General features: G+C 37.3%; 1 protein-coding gene across 1 annotated transcript in view; it reads right to left on the bottom strand.

Annotated features, from left to right (window-relative positions):
* Nucleotides 1–19,361, bottom strand: part of LIMS1 (LIM zinc finger domain containing 1) — a 306,378-nt gene extending 287,017 nt beyond the window's left edge. Inside the window, exon 1 of the mRNA XM_083363016.1 lies at nt 19,352–19,361. The gene's annotated coding sequence lies outside the window, so the exon portion shown is untranslated. The remainder of the gene's footprint in view (nt 1–19,351) is intronic.
* Nucleotides 19,362–21,318: the final 1,957 nt, after the last annotated feature.

Genomic DNA, 21,318 nt, shown 5'->3' with positions numbered 1-21,318 from the left:
ACACAGACACACAACAACCTTCCTCAACAGGAGCTTCAGGAAGGAATAAATAGCCACGCCACCATACCTCCGGAAGATCAGGTACCAAGAAGGTCAAGTAGGCCACACAAAGTGCCAAGCTACCTCGCTGACTATGTACGATCATAAGGGGGCAACAGATCAACAAGTGTATCCATTGTAACCATGTTTTGTAAATATGTGTATATAGTTGGAGATGGTATGACAGAGGAAAAGTCCTCACTATGGGGGAAGGGGTGTAGTGTATGCTGCTAGCATACACAGGAAATGCCAGCGCAGCAGGGGGCTGGTCAGCTCCAGGCGATAACCGCTGAGGCGGGAAAAGCCGGATGGAGCAAGTTTGACAGCCCCGGCGTGGTCAGCTCTGGAGGGAAGCCAGGGTTTAAACCTATTGGCCACATGCACTGGCGGGAAGCCCAGGTTCAATTCTATTGGCCATCATTCACCTGGGCAGGTATAAGAAACACCAGGCAAACCCCTTTGTCCCAGATTCATTCCTGATCCGAATAAAAGAAATACTACCCAGCTCAAGTGTCCGTCTCTCTTCATGCGACCACGCGACTTTGCACCCTCTATCTGTACCTCTATTATTTATTTATTTATTTGTTTGTTTGCTTGTTTGTTTCATTTATATGATGCCCATCTCACTACCCAAAGTGGCTCTGGCACCTCTATCCCTCCCTCTATCTCTCCATAAGTTGGAGATATTAAGAGCTATTTGCCTACAACATAACTGTGTAATCTGTGAAGCCCTCTAAAGTTGCAATTTATTATATAGCATCATATTTGGGCATGGTCTGCTGGTGATAAATTATATGGCCTATAAAATGAACCTGTAAAGTATAGCAATATACGGTAGGACAATAATCCCAACAGGTTTTATAATTCTGAAATTAACGTATCTGCTCACGTTATCATATTTCAGAATGGGTTTTTATTTCTGAGGTCAGAGCAAATGAGAGAATGCGAGAAATCTCCAAGTAATTATGAACGTCATAACATGTTGCCATAAGACAAAATGCAAAATATGAAACTGAAAAACTGTTCCTTCCACAAATATTATGATTCTTATATGTATTAGTAAAACAGGTAGCCTAGCATCCTCTGCTGGGGAAGTAACAGAAGAAACAAATCCTACATCCAAACAGAAGATGGAAAATAAATACAGTATATATAGTATAAGTTATTATTTAGAAATATAGGTGAACATATGAAACAGATTAAAGGAGTGAGCATGAAAATGTAGAACTGAATAGTTCTACCTGAAGGGCCAAAAGAATAATAACTTTTGTAAAACCACTTTACATACAGAACTATGAGGATATTATTGGTGTCCTACTTCATAGATTCCCTGCATAAGCTCTACATACATTCCAAGTGTTCATACTTTCTTATGTGCATTGTTTGTTTTATTTTCTCACCTATTATTATTTTCCATCTTCTGTTTGGATGTAGGAATTGTTTCTTCTGTTTCTTGCCCAGCAGAGGATGCTAGGCTACCTGTTTTACTAATACATATAAGGAATCATAATATTTGTGGAAGGGACAGTTTTTCAGTCTCATATTTTGCATTTTGTCTTATGGCAACATTTTATGATGTTCATAATTACTTGGCAGATTCTCACCTTTCACTCTATTCTAATTTAACAGGCCTTTATTTTAAAATAGCAGAACCAAAGGTCTACATCTAGTCTTACGGTTTTTGCAAGCATACAAAAAGAATCTAATAGAATTCAAAATCCAAAACGATATGAGAAAACAGAAAAAGAAGGGGAAGTTTGTGAATTGATATTTAGTAAAAGTTAGAATATATAATTAGTGTTAAATATCTGGTTCTTGAAGGCATTAAGTGAGACGAGGTGTTCAAACAGCAACAAGTTTATTCTAACTCAGAACATAACAGAAGCAAGCTAATAGCTGCTGTGCAGCTATTTATATGGTTGGCCTCTAGGTGGCAACCAATATATTTAAAGTAGCAGTTCCCTGCCCCAAACCTACTTAACAGGCTGGAGACAGCAAGTCTAGCTCAGCCAGCAACCGTTACATAACATACAAAAGTAGGTCAGCCATTAAGCAAGCAGTTAGACATAAAGCAAGTGATTTAAACAGATGAGGCCAATACATTACAATTAGTATACTTGCCAACTGCTAATAAGCAGGAGCTCTATTATGTTTTTCTGAAAGTTGCCTCACTGTCTTGCCTCTCTGTCAAGTCATCCTTTGACTGACTAAGAATCTTAATATAGTTTGCCTATCTCATGACCTGTAGCCAGTGGTGGGATTCAGCCAGTTTGCACCGCTTCGGCAGAACTGGTAGCTAATTTTTTGTTGCCCAGGCCCAGAATGGACTTCCAGAAGCAGCATTCACACAGAGAATCGGTTGTTCACACATTTGAATCCCACCACTGCTTGTAGCTGCATATACAATTTTGCTTTGGACTTTGCTGTTGCTGTTTTTGATTAAGAGAGGAAGGATGTTTCCTACAAAGTAAAACAAAATGCATACCTAGCACAGAGTATAAATTTTACAATACTGTGCACACATAGCAATTCAGAATCACTTTCCACTGGGTTCTATGAGCTTACCATACATTCAGTGTTGGCATTTAAATATGTGAACAACTGGTTCTCTGTTTAGATGCCACTTCTGGAAGTCCATTTTGGGCTTGGACAACAAAAAAAATAGCTACCAGTTCTGCCAAAGTGGTGTGAACTGGCTAAATCCTATCACTGCATACATTGATCAATTACCGTTGATCTTTTTGTCTCTAGCTAAATGCTTTCAAATAGTTGTAAGCATCAGGTCTGAAAAACCACCAAATTCATTACTAATTTGGTGAATTCAGGAAATTCCTATGAAGCTGTCCTTTTAAGAATGGACAGAATCAAAATCTTTTTGGAATAAAATCTTCTACTTTGCTAGTAATTCTTGAAAATTCTGGACATCGTATATTTACAAATCCATTTCCACATAACTTTTCATATGAAGAAAATACCTGAAAATAGTAGGATACAATTTTGTTAAACATGCTTTTTCTCATTGCGGTTATTCAAAAATCCAAACTATACGGATTTTTGTAATCAGATCTAGTAGCCCTTACACAGGGCGATTTCCCCCCCTGAATTTCTCCAATCTATGTATTAGATAGAGTTATGATAAAGCTGAATTTGTCTGAAATGGTATAGATTTTCCTGCCTGAGCAGGGGGTTGGACTAGATGACCTCCAAGGTCCCTTCCAACTTTACTATTATGATTATGATTTGAATTAAGCTGCTTTTCAACACATGGGAATCTAAATATTTTAAAATGGGCAAGCTGAACAATTATATATTTTTTCAAATAAAGATTTTTATTTATCAAGCATTAAAACACCACCATATTTTTGGAATTTATTGGGCTTCAGCCCTTCATGAGGGACAAACTTAAAAACTTCATCCAGTTCTTTGATAGAAAATGCATTTATTGGGATGTAATAATGCTTCAATCTGAAAGATTTAGATTTACATGCCTATTAAACACATTTTCATGAATCTAAACCAAATCAATTTAATGAAAAAAGAAAATTTTAGTACTCCCTATTGGTATGAATTATCTAAATAGGAGAAGGAAAAAGATAAAATTTGTTTAGATCACCTGGCTTCAGAATCTGTTTTTCAGAATCAACATACTGATCTATCATTCGGTGATAGATCTGAATATTACATTTGCAAAAGATCAAGGATATTTTGTGATTGGGAAAATGAACAGTTTGTGTGACACTGTTCCTCTTTATCATTACAGTTATTTTACTGAGCTGTATATTTCTCTAAAAGATAAACAATTTGATTAGATTTTGAAAAAAATGTAATTATTGCTAAAGAATAGTTTCATGTACTTCACATACAGAATATTGCCATTATTTACAGTAGGAATCTACCCTTAGTTAATTGGATACTTAAAAAAAACCTAATAAAACCATATTTAATTGGAGTCACATGTTTGAGACTCCCTTTTCACTCTTCTTTTTAATATTCTTTCTTATGTTTTGTATCACATGTGTCATAGCATCACTATCTTTCTGTGCATTCTTCGTGTCACCCTTTTTCAACCTGGTGTCCACAAAATGTGTTAGGGCCAGAAATTTATGCATTTATGGCATTTATGTCCCATACAGGTAGGAGTACACAGTCGCTTAGACTGTGAGGTGGACTTGCTATAAGTGGACATTCCCTGGTAAAGTGGGCTTTGAAAAAGCAGGATAAGAAGATTGTCGACACTTTTGAACTTTGCTGTTGGAGAAGAATCCTGGGAATTCTCTGGACGGTCAAGAAAAAAAGTCACTGAACAAATCAGCCCAGAATTCTCACTAAAGGCATAAATTACTCTACTTTAAACACTTTATACAAAGACCCAGCTCTCTGGAAAAGGCTCTACTGCTGGAAAGGTTGAGAAAAAGAAAAGGATAACCAAAATTATGAGGACTCATTTATAGTGCCAATAAATGCACTAATGGAAGACCTACAATACCAGATTAAACATAGATGATCATGGAGAAAATCTATTTATGTGGGTGCTAAAAACTGAACAATGAATTGGTGGTACATAATCAATCAATCAATCAATCAATCAATCAAAGGTTTGGGTAAGGAAAGATATCAGAATTGTATTTCTATTCCATTCTCTTACCAGAACAAAGCTACAATTCTTGTATTCAGTATCACATATAATCCTGCTGTTCTGTTTTACCAGGAGTAGCCTTTTTCTTAGACAGTTCATATTAACTGTTTGTCCTCTTTATTTTGCCTTCAATTTATTTACCTTTTGAGCATATACAGGGAACATGACTGGCAAATAACTTTCCTTGGCTGATTATAGAAAAGCTTAGAATTATAGAACCTAACAGGGAATTGGGTGAGAGACAGCCAGGAAACCCCTGGGCCATATGTGAGATTGGGAAGTTAGGGAAAAATCCCCAAAGAAGATAGACACTTCCATTATTGATGCCAAGAAAGCAACATGTCTGTATCCATGTGGACTCCAGGAGTCAAGCTTGGTATACTGGAAAATTTAGCTTAAATTATACATCCAAATTAAATGTAGTAGCTCCCACCTTGCTAATCAGATATATAACAAAACTCATCTTCCCTTGAAACATCTACTTCATTTTTTTAGGCTTATTGTCACGACGTCCTCTGCGAAGAACCACAAGCACTCCAAAAGGAACGGGTGACCAGGTTTATTTTTCGCACAAATAAAACCGCGGTAAAGGATCATTACAGAAAAATTTCATTTTAACAAGAATAATTGGGAAGAGGGCATATCTGTTATTCAGGAATGTCTACCGAATTGGAGAATAGAATGTCCTGAGATTTCTTGAAGCATCTCTTCTCCCTTTTTTTTATTTATAATACATTCATGATAGTTAACTGCCTTTTCATGACAGTGGAAAATCTTTTGTTAACTCTGTTGATTGGAGATGTTTCAAATGCACAGTAAGAAGGTGCTAACTTTCATGTGGTGAAAAGCTGGAGGATAAATAATACTCAAGTCAATTTTCTCAATCTGGTTTAAAACTGGAGGGAATATGTATCTTTCAGTAGCCTTGTCTGATGGAAATAAATTGGATATTAGCTAAATGGATCTAATTTGAATCTTGAATATTACAATGATATCCTAGTTTCAGATTTTGTTCTTTAATTGTATACACTACAATCCATGTCCCTTTGGGTCAACATTTCAGAAATATTTATTTATCTAAACAGAGAAATAGAATGACCTCAGGCAGGCAAAAAAGCATTGGGAACAGGAGCGACTTCCGACTTCCTACTGGCTTCACCATTGATTTTGCTTATGGGAAGCTGACAGAGAGCATCAGAAATGAGTCACCCAGAGATGGGCAGCATGCAAATTTAATGAATGAATGAATGAATTTCTGAAAGGTAAGTGGCTACTGCTGGTGTGTGTGTGTGTGTGTGTTTGTGTGTGTGTTTGTGTGTGTGTGTGTGTGTGTGTGTGTGTGTATGTGTGTGAGGAAAAAAGGTAGTGTGTGAATGATTGGCACAACGGGTCTGGGGGAAAATGCATAGGAGAGATTTACCCACTTTCCAGCTTCCTCACTGACTTTCTCCGTGCAGGCTCCTCATGCCGGAAGTTGCAAGTACAAAGCCAGCAGTTACATAAGTGGCTGCTGTTGACTGGGAGGGAGGGAGCAAGGGAGCAAGGCTGGCACAGTGCAAACTTAGAAGGACTGGTGAAGGATGTATTTGCAACCTTCCCTTCTGGAATTCTATTGGCTTTCTCCCTGCAAACTTCCTACAAACGAAGTCTTGTGATCATGTGACTATGGCTACCTGCAGCAATGGTTCTAAATAGCACCAGCACAGCAGCAATTAAGAGATTAAAAAATCATAAATGTCACTCCCTTGAGAGTAATGGGTCTTGTATTCTATATGCAAGCCTATTTGAGGAACTCTTTGTTCATAAAATTTTGTTCTATCCTGCAGCATTTCATCCAACTGAAAGTTACAAAATATCAAATAGACATTTAGTTGTATATAGATTTTATTGCCAAAAAAGAGCAGTTGTTGTTTCTTTGTGCTGTTTTCCTTCCAGGAGAGGGCAGTATAGGAAAACAATTCTGAGAAATGTCTAGTTAGTAGATGGAGATCAACTTTACCTAAATTTGTATCTCAATTAAGTTTGAGCTGTGTTTTATCACAGAATGAAATGAAACCATTGCTGAAACAAATCAAGCTATTTGTGGCCAGTGCATCCTCCTTGAGACAGATTTTTTTTTTGGATGGTATTTCTGAGAACTCCTCTGTTGTAAGAAATAAAAGATTGAGAGGATTTGATCTTCCCTGGGTTTACCCAATTAAAACATTTCCTCAATTTTCTCAGACAATCTTCTCCTTGTACAGGGCTCTCACAGCTGACATCTGGTTTGGGTTCAGCAATTTTTCTTTCTTCTTTGAATGACTTCTACAATTTGTCTTTCTTTAAACAGCAAAATGTCTGGCTCTTTCCTTTTAATGAGCCTTGACTTTCAGTACTGCTGATTTTTTAAAAGACTTTTTGGGAACCAAAATATGAATGCAGCATCTTCACATACAGTATATTAATCCTTCAAGCAACATGGCAGTCTGCCAACCTTTTTGGATAATCCCTCCCTTATTCCTGTTAGAAGATGTCTGACTGCATATTTGTGCAACTCTTATGAAAGGAAAGGTTTTTTTTCTCTCTCTCTCATCTCTGAGGAGCTATACCAATGATATTTCTTCTCATATTCCTTTTTCCTTTTCCAACCATCTTCTCCCAAATGCAAAAGGTATTCTAAAAAAAGATGGACAAAACCTACACTATACTTATTACTAAATGTACGTTCATGATAATACCAGTGTATTTATCTTTACAAATCTCATTTGTTCAAATAGTACCATCAATAATATCTTCTTTTGAATTAACTGTTAAAATGATAGATAAAAACTCACATTGTAAAGGGATCTTCTTTCTGAATAATATGTCTGTAGAAACTGGATAAGCATCAGTGACCATAATCCAGGAAAAAATAATAATGCATGTGTCTGAATAAATTATATTCAGATATAATTAACCCTTGCAGAAACAATGTGCATGATTAGTTGGGTGAAATTGGCTTTCAAATAAATTGAAACAAAAGGGTATCTGAGCCCCCAGCCTGTTTTTAACCAAAGCCAGATGTTACAGCTGGAGAATTTGGTCTTTGTAAATTCAAACCCTGATCTGATCTACACTTTATGATATATGTGAAGATTTGAATGTTATCATTTAAATTTTGCAAACATGCCTACTCATCGTACTATTTTGGGGAGAGGCGTAGAGGAAGGCATACAATAATAGATATAGAAATTAAAAGCATAAAAAAGCTAAGACAGCTAAAATCAATCACACCAGTGTTATTCATTATTCCTCTCCATACCTTTTCAACATTGCAATGATTCTTGTTTACAATATACATCCATACACTGCTTCATACTTCTTTTGTTCTTTAAACCTCCAGCTTTCTTTTCATATTTTCACTAACTGTATAATTTCCCCCAACCTTATCCCTGTTTCTTCCATTATTAGCATTCATTTAAACATAACATGCAACCATAGCCTACTTGAAATCCTACTTCATATCCATCCCCAACCATCTACAAAATAACAGAGTTGGAAGAGACTTTGGAGGTCTTCTAATCCAACCCCCTGTTCAAGCAGAAAACTGTATACAATTTCAGATGAATGGTTGTCCAATCTCTTCTTAAAAACCTCCAGTGTTGGAGCACCCACAACTTCTGGAGGCAAGTTGTTTTAGTATCTAGACAGCACACAATTCATTAAGTCATACTTTTATATCTATCTATCTATCTATCTATCTATCTATCTATCTATCTATCTATCTATCTATCATCTATCTGTCTGTCTGTCTGTCTGTCCGTCCGTCCGTCGTCCGTCCGTCTGTCTGTCTGTCTATATTAACATATTAAGATTTTTAAAATCTTTTCCTTTTCTCTTTGATTAGCAGATATATGCAGCATTTATTTATTTTCATTAAATGTGCATTTTTATTGACTTAAAGTCCAAAACCAGGTCATAGAATTTAAAAAGTATAGCACACCATTAGTACATGCATAAGAAACATTTGTGAATTCATGCAAATATATGCAGACACAACAGTCAAAAGAAGCAGCTTTAAAAATATCCTGCCATATATAGGCTCAATTTAACTCTGTGTATATAAATCTATTTATCTGCGTGGACTCACAAAAATATGCATGCCCAGTAAGATCTACCCAGAGAGAGGAAAGCAACTGAGCACAGCTACCATGGTTCAGCTATGGAACCATGGGACGCAGCAGGGTCCAGTAATGAAGATGCATGGCTGGTTTCATGCACTAGTGGGCTGAGTTTCCCTGAGCAAGCAGGGAGAGAAGAGTCAGTTGAGCTTTGCATGTGTGTTTGCACAGAGAACTGCTGGCATGGAGAACAAAGGAGAAGAGAGTGCATTTGCATGCCAAATTCTTTTAAAGCCAAGGAGGAAGGCAATGATTAAGTAGCCCAAAGTCAGGGAGAACAAAGAGAGGTATTCTCTATAATAAAGATTGAGCTGAGATTGTCTGGAGCAAGCGCTAGTCAGCATTTTTGAAATTTTGAAACTTTAAAAATGTAAGACCTTTAACCCTCAGAATTCCCCATCAGTATCTTGGGGAGCTTCCCCAGCTCCCCTAGCATGCTGTGTCCCCCATTACAAGAAACAAAGTTATTAACCTTGACAGCCCTGGAAGGACTAAGAGCGCCCTTGTGACCCACCAGCTTCTGTGTGGTGCAGTGTCTTTCTGCCAATTCCAGGATGGTTGATGCACAGCCTAGCATTCATGTCTACTAATGTAGCATCCATATCGATGGAAGATGGTTCTGGCATGCCAACCCTGAATCCAGGGAAGCAGAGAGCATCATAGCTTCCTCCAAATCTCACTTAACCAACATATCCTTCGACCTCATTCTGCCACTTGGAACAAGACAGCTGATTTCCTGGGACTGAAAATACAGAGGGAACAACAGCTGAGAAATTGCCTGTTGGGATTTGTGATAACCTATTGGCTGGATTGAATGTCTTGCAAGCTGCTACTGAAGTATCTCACACCAGACATTTTTTTCCTTAAGCCAGTTCTGAATATAGTTGCTTGGATACAGGACAGGAGAGCTTGAACTCTAAATGTGAAAATGTCCTAAACTGGAACTCATGCAAGCAAAGATTCAAGATCATGGATCTCTGATATTTAACTGTGTTACAAGGATTAGGAAAGTTGCTAAAGAATACCATCACCACCTATAGCCTTGAAATGTAAGCTCTATATAACAAATGCATGAGCTAATTCTTGTGCTTCTTTCTCAAGGCCCCCTCTCTTGGGTTGGCAGAAGGGTTGCTCCCTGGGATTTGTTACTATAATAAACTCATTTGGTTTCAGGCTATTTGCTTCTGACCTTGCCTGAACTTCCTTGCAATATATCATTGCCCATTTCTACCATCAAGGAGATTTAGGCCCTTTTTTGATACCAACTGCGAATGCTTAAAATTTAAAGTTCTTCAAATGCAGTGATATACTGGTACTCAACTGCTTTGAAACTCATCAAATTTGGTACTCAATGCATTTTGATATGTACATTTTGTTTCACAAATCGTTTGTTTGGTACTCAATACATAAGCTAGAACATGTCAGTGTTGGCTGCCTACATTATTCCTTATGGGAAAAATTTGTTTGGTACTTATCGTTTTTGTTATTCATCACACCTTCCAGAACCAATTGTTGAGGAGTACCAAGGTACCACTGTACCGTTTTAGAAATTAGTAGCAGTTTACATCTAAACTTTGAATTTTAAGATTAAAAGTATATAAACACTGAATTTATTTTGGGAGATAAAAACATTTTAATCTATATTTAAATATATTTGTCATATGCATTTTTAAATATACTGTAGAAACAGCATAAAATGGACTACTATAAAAAAAGCTGGATGTGAAGAAAACCTTTAATATAAATGAGAACCATCTCAATTTGGATAAAGATGTGCCTAATAAATTTTATTTGCTTCAATCTAAAGTCTTTGCATCTTACTTTACTGTCAATACAACAAAATCAGAAATGGGAGGAGTGAGTGAGATCCAGATGTATCTGGTCATTTAATGCCTATTTGTGTCTATAGTGAAAGAGCGTTGATTCATATCTATTTTTTGCAACTGGCAATTCATTTGGATTGAGAGAAATTGCTATGCCTCTTGAATTACAAGGCTTGAGGTAGGAAGTTATTAACATCTTTGGATGCATCAAAACAAGGAAAGCCATTACTACACATCCACAATAAAAGAGATGTAGCCTGTTTTAGTTAAAATATTGAGGAAAAGTAGGGCTATCTCTTCAACATGGAAAGCAAAGTCCTCAAGCTCTAAAAAGATAAGGAACATAACCACAGCACTAATGTCAAAGCCTGCAGAAATGTTATTTTAAAAATTGCACAGCTTTGTTTCATTTTGTTGCAAAGTTGAATGTTTTCTATTTTATTAAAAATGTAGATTTCCATGTAATATAGGTCAATAGCAGGTTCTTCTAGAATATACTGAGATGCAAACTTAACAATTCAAGCTAAATTATTTGTGGTATTGTGTGATGCTGTGTGATCTGAAATACAAAACTGAGACATTTTGAAGTGCTTTTCTGCTATTTCAAACTTTTAAAAAGAGAATGTGTGTGTGTGTGTGTGTGTGTGTGTGTATTTGTGTGTGTATGAGAGAGGGAGGGAGGGAAGAGCATTTTTCAGCTGAAAGGATAATGCTAGATTCTGATCTTTGGAGACTATGATAAAGAATAGATGTGTGATAAATTAGTATGAGTAGTTTGTATATAGCTAGTATTATGAAAGTTGGCAAAGTTTTGGATGTTGGTGATTTGTTGAAACCTTGCAGTTCTGGAAAAGGGTAGAAACCTTAGCATTTTAGACTATGTTTTACATTTTTAATCATTTGAATACAGCAGATGGTTCCATAAGCACATGTTCAGAATACATCATATGGTAGAAGGACAGACTCCATAGGTTAGAATCATCTGTGTTCTTGCTTTAGTTTAAACTAACCACTAATTAGAGATATTTCATAATTTCCTTGGCTTGAATAAGAATAAGGTCCTTTTAATAATAAGGGGTAAATTTAATAGCAAGAGTAGTTCAAGGCCTATATAGATTCAAGGTAAGAGGTCATAATATACATGTGATTATGGTCAGGTGTTTCTGCTTTTGGTGGGGAGAGGTTTTGGTGGGTTGGGACTTTGTTACTTAAGTGTATATTACATTTGTCATGTATTTCTCAGCTGAGGTCAGCCTTTCAAGGTGGATCAGACTAAGTAACCAATGCCATGTAGGCCAGTCTACTTTTACTGTAAAGTTATAGTAACACAAACTTGCAAATCTGCATGTGGTTCACCTCTGCTTTTACCTTTATTTAAACCCGGGAGGGACTTGTCCAAGATGTTTAGTCATGTTACATTCTTGCTCCAACTCAGGCCACTTTTATCATTGTTTCGGTAGAGGCTTTTTCTCTCAAGGACATTTCCTCTACCCTAGTCTACACCTTAAAATGAGAGAAATAAACTGAAAGTGCAATTTGTTAATGCTATGAGGTTCAAAAATGGTTGTCAGAAGCCACAAATAGGCCACTAATGGTCCACCCACCCACCTAACTCTGATTATAAAGTTGATGCACCATAATACCTGCCTCATATGTAACACATGCATTGTTCTTTATCCTGTATATTAATATGAGCCAGGGAAAAATTCAAATACTTTTTCAGTTATCCCTTTGCTTCCAATTACCTTATTTCAATGTACTTGGCTTTGCTTTTATATTTGTAATAAATATGCACATATGGTAGTCTCAAGTGACATTTTGTTGGTTCAAACCAATACTATGAACTAATATCAGAAATTAACTCTGAAACAAGGAAAATAGAAAAGAATAGAGTAACAGAGTTGGAAATGACCTTGGAGGTCTTCCAGTCCAACCCCCTGCTCAAGTAGGAAACCGTATACCATTCTAGACAAGTGACTGTCCATAAAAGCCTCCAGTGATGGAGCATCCATAACTTCTGAAGGCAAGTCGTTCCATTGGTTAATTGTTCTCTCTGTTAGGAAATGTCTCCTTCATTCTAGGTTGCTTCTTTCCTTGATTAGTTTCCATCTATTTTTTTCTTGACTTGGTGTTGATCTCCTCTTCTTTGTGGCAGCCCCTTAAATATTGGAATACTACTATCAATAATAAAGGACGTAGTGGCTCAGTGGGTTAGGACACTGAGCTTGTCGATCAGAAGGTCGGCAGTTTGGCGGGTCAAATCCTGAGTGCTGCGTAGCAGAGTGAGAGCCTGTTACTCATCCCAGCTTCTGCCAACCTAGCAGTTCGAAAGCACGTAAAAATGCAAGTAGAAAAATAGGGACCACTACAGTGGGAAGGTAACAGCGTTCCGTTTGCCTTTGGCGTCTAGTCATGCCGGCCACATGACCACGGAGATGTCCTCGGACAAGCGTTGGCTCTTCGGCTTTGAAACAGAGATGAGCACCGGCCCCTAGAGTAGGAAATGACTAGCATGCATGTGTGGGGGAACCTGTACCTGTACCTGTTCTATCAATAATAAAGAACTGGTGTGTTCATATTATCTGATTCCAGTCAGTATTTTTGCAACAGTGTTTTGTAATAACTGCATGTTTTCAACTGTCATCAAGGGCATGCCAATATATATCACATTGCATAGATTGTTGTTGTGTTTCTATCTCTATTCAAATAAGAACATAGCTAGCATACCAGTATAAGACTGTGAAGGATGCTGCTCACAGAGACCATATGTGATTATAATGTCACCATGGATTCAGGAGCACCCACTGTTACATACTTGAGCATTCTACCTATTTATTTAGGGAAAGTATAACTCCATCCAGTATATCTTAAATCCCATTCTTCGGGGCATATAAACCGTACATGAAATGCACATCTACCTTGCATGGATTAAATTTGCCCTCATCCAATTTATTATTATGGCCAGACACTGATTTAGCAGTTAAGAGTTCCATATCTGGATCCGATAAGGCATGAGAGAGAGAGAGAGAGAGAGAGAGAGAGAGAGAGAGAGAGAGAGACAGAGAGACAGAGAGACAGAGAGAGACAGAGAGAGACAGAGAGAGACAGAGAGAGAGAGAGAGAGAGAGAGAGAGAGAGAGAGAGAGAGAGAGAGAGAGATGTCACCAGAATACACTACATTTCCGAATGATGTCAGTTAGTAGTTTCAAGAACATGGGGAATAAACAGAACCTTGCAGATCTGTAAATGTCATGGAGTTAAGGTGAAATCCTACAGCACTATCTTCTTAAAATGACTGTCTAAATCCGGGGTGTCAAACTCGCAATGTCATGTGACGTGTCATGACTTATCGCGACTATTTTGCCATTGCTGGCAATAGGGTGGGTGCAGTTTTGCTGTGATGCATCTGGCCTGTGGGCTGGCAGTTTGACACCCCTGGTCTAAATGATCAGTAGAATCACCTTAAAGCTATTTTAGCAAAAGCTACCTGGAACAACCTCTCAAGAAGAATGCCATGGTCAAACGCTGCTGAAAAAGTCATAAGGATCAACAAGGTTGTACTTTCCCATCATCCATCTAATTTCACAAATATTTTTGACATATTAATTAGTAGTGTCAATTTATTTATATCCCATCTTTATTATTTTTACAAATAATTCAAGATGGCAAACATATCCAGTGTACTTTCCTCCTCTGATTTTCCATCTACATTGAGCTAAAGATAAAAATTACTAATAATACAGTTATGAGCATTTATTTATTTATTTATTTATTTATTTATTTATTTATTTATTTATTTATTTATTTATTTATTTAAATTTTTATACCGCCCTTCTCCCGAAGGACTCAGGGTGGTGTACAGGGCAATAAATATTAAAATACAAAATATAAAAGTTAAAAACAATTAAATAATTATGCCCAATATATAAAATAGTTAGAACCATATTAAAACCCACCCCTAAACCCATCAGACCAGGCCGGCTTGCTCAAATAAATAGGTTTTTAGATCTCGCCGGAAGGAGCGAAGTTCGGGGGCCATCCGAAGCTCAACCGGCAAGCAGTTCCACAGGTCTGGCGCGCCCACAGAGAACGCCCTCTCCCTGGGGGCCACCAGTCAACATTCCCTGATCGGAGGCACCCTGAGGAGGTCCTCTCTGTGGGAGCGCAATGGACAGAGGGAAGTTGACGCCGGCAGCAGGTGCTGCCGTAGGTAATCCGGACCCATGCCATGAAGGAGTACTTTAGTAGTTGACACCTAATACTTACAGACACATACAAGCTATGATCTTTTTTGTCCTGTAGAACATGTGGAACTTTAAGATGTGGAAAGTTCTTCATAATCCCAGAACTGAAGTTCTTACATCTTAAAGTTGCTAAGTTTGAGAAACACTGAGAGCATCATTCCTGGACCCTAGTTTATTTATTGATTAGATTTTACCCTGCTTTTAATACTCAAGCAAACACACATAATTCTAAATGTGAAAAACAAACAAACAAATAAATTTCCTTCCTCCTCCTATTTTCTGCATAACAACAACTCTTTGAGGCGAGTTGGCCTGAGAAAGAGTGACTGGGCCAAAGTCATACAGTTAGTTTTGCTTATTTTTTAAAAACAATGGATGAAAGTAAGCTTAATGGAAGTTAATTTGTTTTTTTTAGATACAATAGAATACATTAGGGTATAGACACAGCTAGGGAGACTTTATTAAGTAGAATGAAGAACTGTATGGTACCTTAAGGAGTAAAAGAATATTGTCACATGAAGTTTCATGGATCCGCTCTAGCCTTTGCTAATTAGATATGATACAGATGGTCTTCTTTTGATGAGCTATTTAATACATGTAGCATCATACGATAACTTTATCTCTGGTTAATTAATGAGAACTTGATAGGATCCGCAAGTTAGAATACTGGCAGTCATAATTGGATTGTATGTATTTAATGATTTCCCACATCCTCACTTAAGCATATTTTCAAGTTTTTAAAAAAAATTTTAATCTAATTCTGCAATGCTTCTGATAAGCAGTCTGTATTGTTTTGAGCATTACTTTTATCCAGAATCACCATAATTTCTATCCATGTTACATCTAGTGATGCACAAATGACATATGTTTTTCTATTTATAGTTCATCAGGTTCTTGATACTTAGAATATTAAAGAAATTATAAATGAAACTCTATTATTTTTCAGATCTGTTCACCAAGTGCCAAATGTATCTATTCTTAACTGTTACGAAGGCCCAAGATAAAATTGCAATGGAATTCCTATAACCACTCATCTAGATTGAATAAAAATAAATCACTGTGTTGTTGTTGCTAGCTGCGAAGTCATGTCCGACCCATCGCGACCCTATGGACAACGTTCCTCCAGGCCTTCCTGTCCTCTACCATCTTCTGGAGTCCATTTAAGCTCATGCCTACTGCTTCAGTGACTCCATCCAACCACCTCATTCTCTGTCATTCCCTTCTTCTCTTTCCCAGCATTAGGCTCTTCTCCAGTGAGTTCTTCCTTCTCATTAGGTGCACAAAGTATTTGAGTTTTAGCTTCAGGATCTGGCCTTCTAAAGAACAGTCAGGGTTGATCTCCTCTAGGACTGACCGGTTTGATTGCCTTGCAGTCCAAGGGACTCGCAGGAGTCTTCTCCAGCACCATAATTCAAAGGCCTTAATTCTTTGGTGCTCAGCCTTTTTTATGGTCCAACTTTCACTGCCATACATTGCAACTGGGAAGACCATAGCCTTGACTATAGGCACTGTAGGATAAGTAAATTCCATAGAATTTAATGGAATTATACCAAAGGCATGTTTTTGTTTTTGTGACATAATATAAAAGTTATAGTTTTCTTTACTAATAAATCTCATGTGGAATGACAGTTGTTCAATATCTAGAATATTGAATATCAGACTATCATTCCTGGATGTAAGGCCCACTGACCTAAGTAGAATGATTCAATAAATATGTCTTGGGAACAAAAAGAACCTAAGGATGACCATTAATGAAATTTATCAAACTCTTGGTTATATTATCATCAATATTATCAATTGGAAGTTCATTTTCATTCTAGTTCCCAGTTATTTTCCACTAAGTAGTTTGCCTCTGATTTAAAGTTTACATCATAGTTGATGTCATTTATGGCATATTAACAAGATATCAAATATAGTTTGGTAGATCTTGCTATTCCTTTCCATTCTTCTAAAATTACCTGCCTCGTATATTTCCTTTTATCTTTAATTTCATTATAAATTGACTCTGATAGAGGGAAGGTAAGCTGAACAACTTTGACTTCATGTCTCTAGCCATGTACAGCTTACTAAATAAGAATATGTTAACTTAGAGAATTTAACACTGTATAATAAAATGGAAGCATATTTAAACTCATTTTCACATTTGAATCCCAGAATATAACCACCAAAGACTGCCTTACTTCTAAAATTATGAGATGTGAACCATTGGCTTAAAGCTGTTCTTAACACAGAATATTATTATATTGCTGAAAGTTCTCTAGAATAATCTGCAGTCATTTTCTGCCTAGTTCTTCTCAGCAGGACTTGTTGAAGATTTGGTATCGTCTTTGCTATTTTGTACTGAAAAAAATGAAAGACGTGAAAGAACAATGCCCCTTTTTAATGAATAAAAAGTCAAGTTCGAAAACCATTTGAAGATTAAGGGTATTGTGTCCTCTATGTTATTTATAATTTGTATTTTTAAAAAATAATTTTCAAATTGTTTCCAAAATAACAACAGAAAAAGAAGAAGAAAAGAAACAAGTAATAAACAATAAAAAATAGGAATACTCCTATCCCTAAACACACAAAAATCACAAAGTGCATCAAACTTTTATGAATGTATTGCATTCTGAAATGGACTGAACATTAGTGGTATGATATAACACTTTCTGACTGACATCGCTGCTGAAGTTTAATACTGTATATAATGGAGTTCAATCTCAAACATTTTGAGAACACCACATTCTCTAGAATATAAGCCAATGATCTTCATCAAGGACAAATGAAGCTATTAAAATGTCATTCATGAAATGTAATGTCTTGTGAATTTTCTCAATATTTCTTTTATTTATTACTTTCTATCAAAATTTTAAATTAAATTTAATTAAAAAAGCAATAATAAAAGAAATAAGGAGAAAAAGAGAGGAGGGCTGCATAAGCTTACTTTTAGTGATAGTACAATTTGTCTGGAGATAGAAATAATTTCTCCTTTAAAACAAACAAACTTGCAAAAAATTCATACTTTAATTAAATTACAATTAAAACCAATTTAAATGCTGTTAGAATAGGATAAAATAGATAATTAGGACAGATTAAATAACTGTAGGGGGACTTCCGGTGGCGGCGTGGCGCCGGAGACAGCCGTTTCGGGCTGCCCGCTGCTCAGCTGAGTTGTTTTCACCCGAAACAGTGCCGATCAGCTGTTCGGGTGGATTTGAAGCCCCCTCCTCGGGAGAAGAGGAGGGGGTGAGGCCCCAGGTAGGGGTCGAGTTCTCCGGGGTCGCCTGAGCTTAAAGCTTGGGCGGCTGAAGGATTGAACTCCCCCATAGCCTGGGTTGCTCCCAGCTGTTCAGCGTCTCTGCTCCGGGATTTTTGGAGCAGAGCCAGGCGTTTGCGACCACCCCTGCCAGAAGGAAAGACCCTGGAATAAAAAGGAGCAGGCAGAGCGGTACAGGAGGTCAAGGTGAAGAGGACTTTTATTTTTACTCTCTAGCTTAATGGACCTTATAAACTTAAAGTGAAAGTGCGCAACAAGTGAAAGTAAAAAGATGGCGGCTAAACCTCCCTCAAAAACTCTTCGGAGTGCGGGAACTTCCCCGGTGCAACAGACAGCGTTACAAGCTTTGCTTCCTCCTGCTGCATTGACATCGAAGGACTTACAAGATACCCTTGAAAAACAATCCCAGGTAATATCAGAAATGCTGGGTGATAAGTTGGCAAAGGTGGAGGAGAAACTGGAGAAACTGGAGGAGAGGATAGAAGAGAAGTTCAGTGCGATGAGGGTAGACATTTTGTCTACAGTGGAAAGCGTGGCTGAATGTGTGCAAGGTTTGGACGAAAAAGTGGAGGACCTGACTCAAAGGAATGCTATACTAGAAGTAAAGGTACTGGAGAATGAAGATTTAAGGGATAAAATGGACAGAGAATTGAGTCTTGTCCAGTATCATCAGATGCAGTATGCTGTTAGAATCAGAGGCTTAAAAGAGAATATTAAAGAAGACCTAAAGCAGCTGATTTCTGAGGCTCTGGAAGCAGTATTGGGTCAGCCAGCATCTGAAATAGAGGGATGCATGGATAAAGTTTTTCGTGTAAACTCATGGATTGCTAGGCAGAGAAAGCTACCCAGAGATGTGGTGGTTTATTTTACAAAGAGAGAAACTAGAGATGAAGTTATTCAAGCCACTTATGATACTAAAGTTGTGGTTGCTGACCAAGAAGTTTTGGTTTTAAAAGAAATTCCTCCAAAGATTTTAAGGAGAAGGAAGGATTTTGCATTTCTTGTGCAGGAACTTAAGCAACGTGATATAAAGTTCAGATGGGAGATTCCAGTCGGATTGGTGGCGATGCATGAAGGTAAAAGATATCGTCTGGTTACTGTGACACAGGCGCGTGATTTCTACAATAATGTTTTAAAAGCAACCCCACTATCACTTCTGGAAGTTGCAAAGGGATTTGGAGAAGGGAAATCTCAAGAGACCGAAGGTGGACAGACAGAGGAGAATGGTGCTGCAGGGGATCAAATTATAGCTTCGTTGGCTGTTGCTGGAGAGCAGAGGGTGACGCGTGCCACTTTAAAACGAGCAAAACAAATAAAAGAACAAGACCAGCAGAAGTTTATGGAACTTTCAAAGCGTACTTACAGTGAAGCAGTGGGAGGAGCGCGGCCCAAAGGAGATAGAGGGGCTATTAAAGATGTGCTCCAACAGCTTCGGGATGGTACGCATGGCGACTAAATTTCTAACCTGGAACGTTAATGGACTAAACTCACCACAGAAGAGAAAGAAAGTTTTTCAATATTTAAAACAATTCAAGATTGATGTTAAATGTTTGCAAGAAACGCATATTAGGGTTATGGACCAAAAGTATTTATCGAACTCAAGGTTGGGCACGCAATTTGTTGCCTCTGCAATGAATAAGAAAAATGGAGTGGTTGTTTATGTTAAAAGTGCTTTAACAGCGGACTTAATTGAAGCAGATAAGCATGGAAGATATGTTATGATAGATTTGTTGCTAGAAGGCAAAAAAATGCTTTTAGTTGGACTGTATGCTCCTAATCAACAACAAGCTGATTTTTTTAGTTTACTTCATACAAAGCTTACTCAGTTGGATTACAAATCGTTTATTTTTATGGGGGACTGGAATGGTGTTTTGGATGTACAGATGGATAAGGCTGGTTCTTTTAAGCGTGCTCCGAGTCATGCCAGATTGCCTAAATCTTTTTTTGAAATGAAGGATGATTTGGAATTGCGAGATATTTGGCATGACACACACCTGCATGAAAAGGATTATACTTTTTTTTCTGATAGACATCAATCTTTTTCCAGGATTGATTTCATTTTGCTGACTAATGACTTTTTTTCTAGGATTAAGAAGGTAAAGATCTGTGCAAGAGCTATTTCTGACCATAGTCCAGTTTGGTTAGAGATCAATAAGGACAATAGAGATAGGCGCTCGTGGCGCGTAAATGAGAATTTGTTTAGAAATCAGAGAAATGTGGAAGAATGTAAACAGCGGATGAAGGATTTTTTTTGAAATTAATATGAATAAGGATACTTCTATGGACATGGTTTGGGATGCTAGCAAGGCCTATATGAGAGGGGTGTTGATATATATGAATAATAAACACAGACGTATTTTGGAAGCCAGAAGGAAAGAATTGGAGAATGAAATTAAGGAAAAAGAAAAGGCCTTGATTTTGAACCCATTGGATGTGAAGACTAAGGAGGTTATTAAGTTATTAAGAGGACAATTTGATAAACTAATGGCTGACCAGGTGGCAACCAATTTGCGGTTTGCCAGGCATAATACTTTTTGCAATGCTAATAAGCCAGGTAGATGGCTAGCTTACAGACTAAGGAAAAAGCAAAGGGCTTCTAATATAGATAAAATTGAGCATAAGAGAAAGGTTGTGTTTCAACAGGATCTTATTAAGGAAGCCTTTGTGGATTTTTATTCTAAATTATATGCTAAGGAGAAGATTAATGAAAAAGACATTGATGTATATTTGGAGAATGCTAGCATCCCGGTTCTTACGCAAGCACAAAAAGAGGAGATTAATCAATTGATTACAGAAGAAGAAATTCTTACAGCAATTAAGGAATTGAAGGTGGATAAAGCGCCAGGTACGGATGGTTTGACTGCGGTTTACTGCAAAAATTTACAATTAGAGTTGATAAAACCGTTAAAGGAACTGTTCCAGACAATTCAGAGAGGGGGAAAGGTGCCTCTGTCTTGGAGAACTGCTTTTATCTCTTTGATTCCGAAGGAAGATCAAGATGCTATTCAAGTAAAAAATTATAGACCGATATCACTTTTAAATACAGATTACAAGATATTTGCTAAGGTGTTGGCTAATAGATTGATGAGGGTTCTGCAACAGGTGATTCATGGGGACCAAACTGGGTTTATTAGTGGTAGGCAAATGAAAAATAACGTGAGGCATATAGTTGATGTGT

The sequence above is a fragment of the Vipera ursinii genome, assembly GCF_947247035.1.
Source record: "Vipera ursinii genome assembly, chromosome: 4".
In the NCBI taxonomy this organism is placed as follows: Eukaryota; Metazoa; Chordata; class Lepidosauria; order Squamata; family Viperidae; genus Vipera; species Vipera ursinii.
This window is presented reverse-complemented; position numbering and strand designations above follow the sequence as displayed.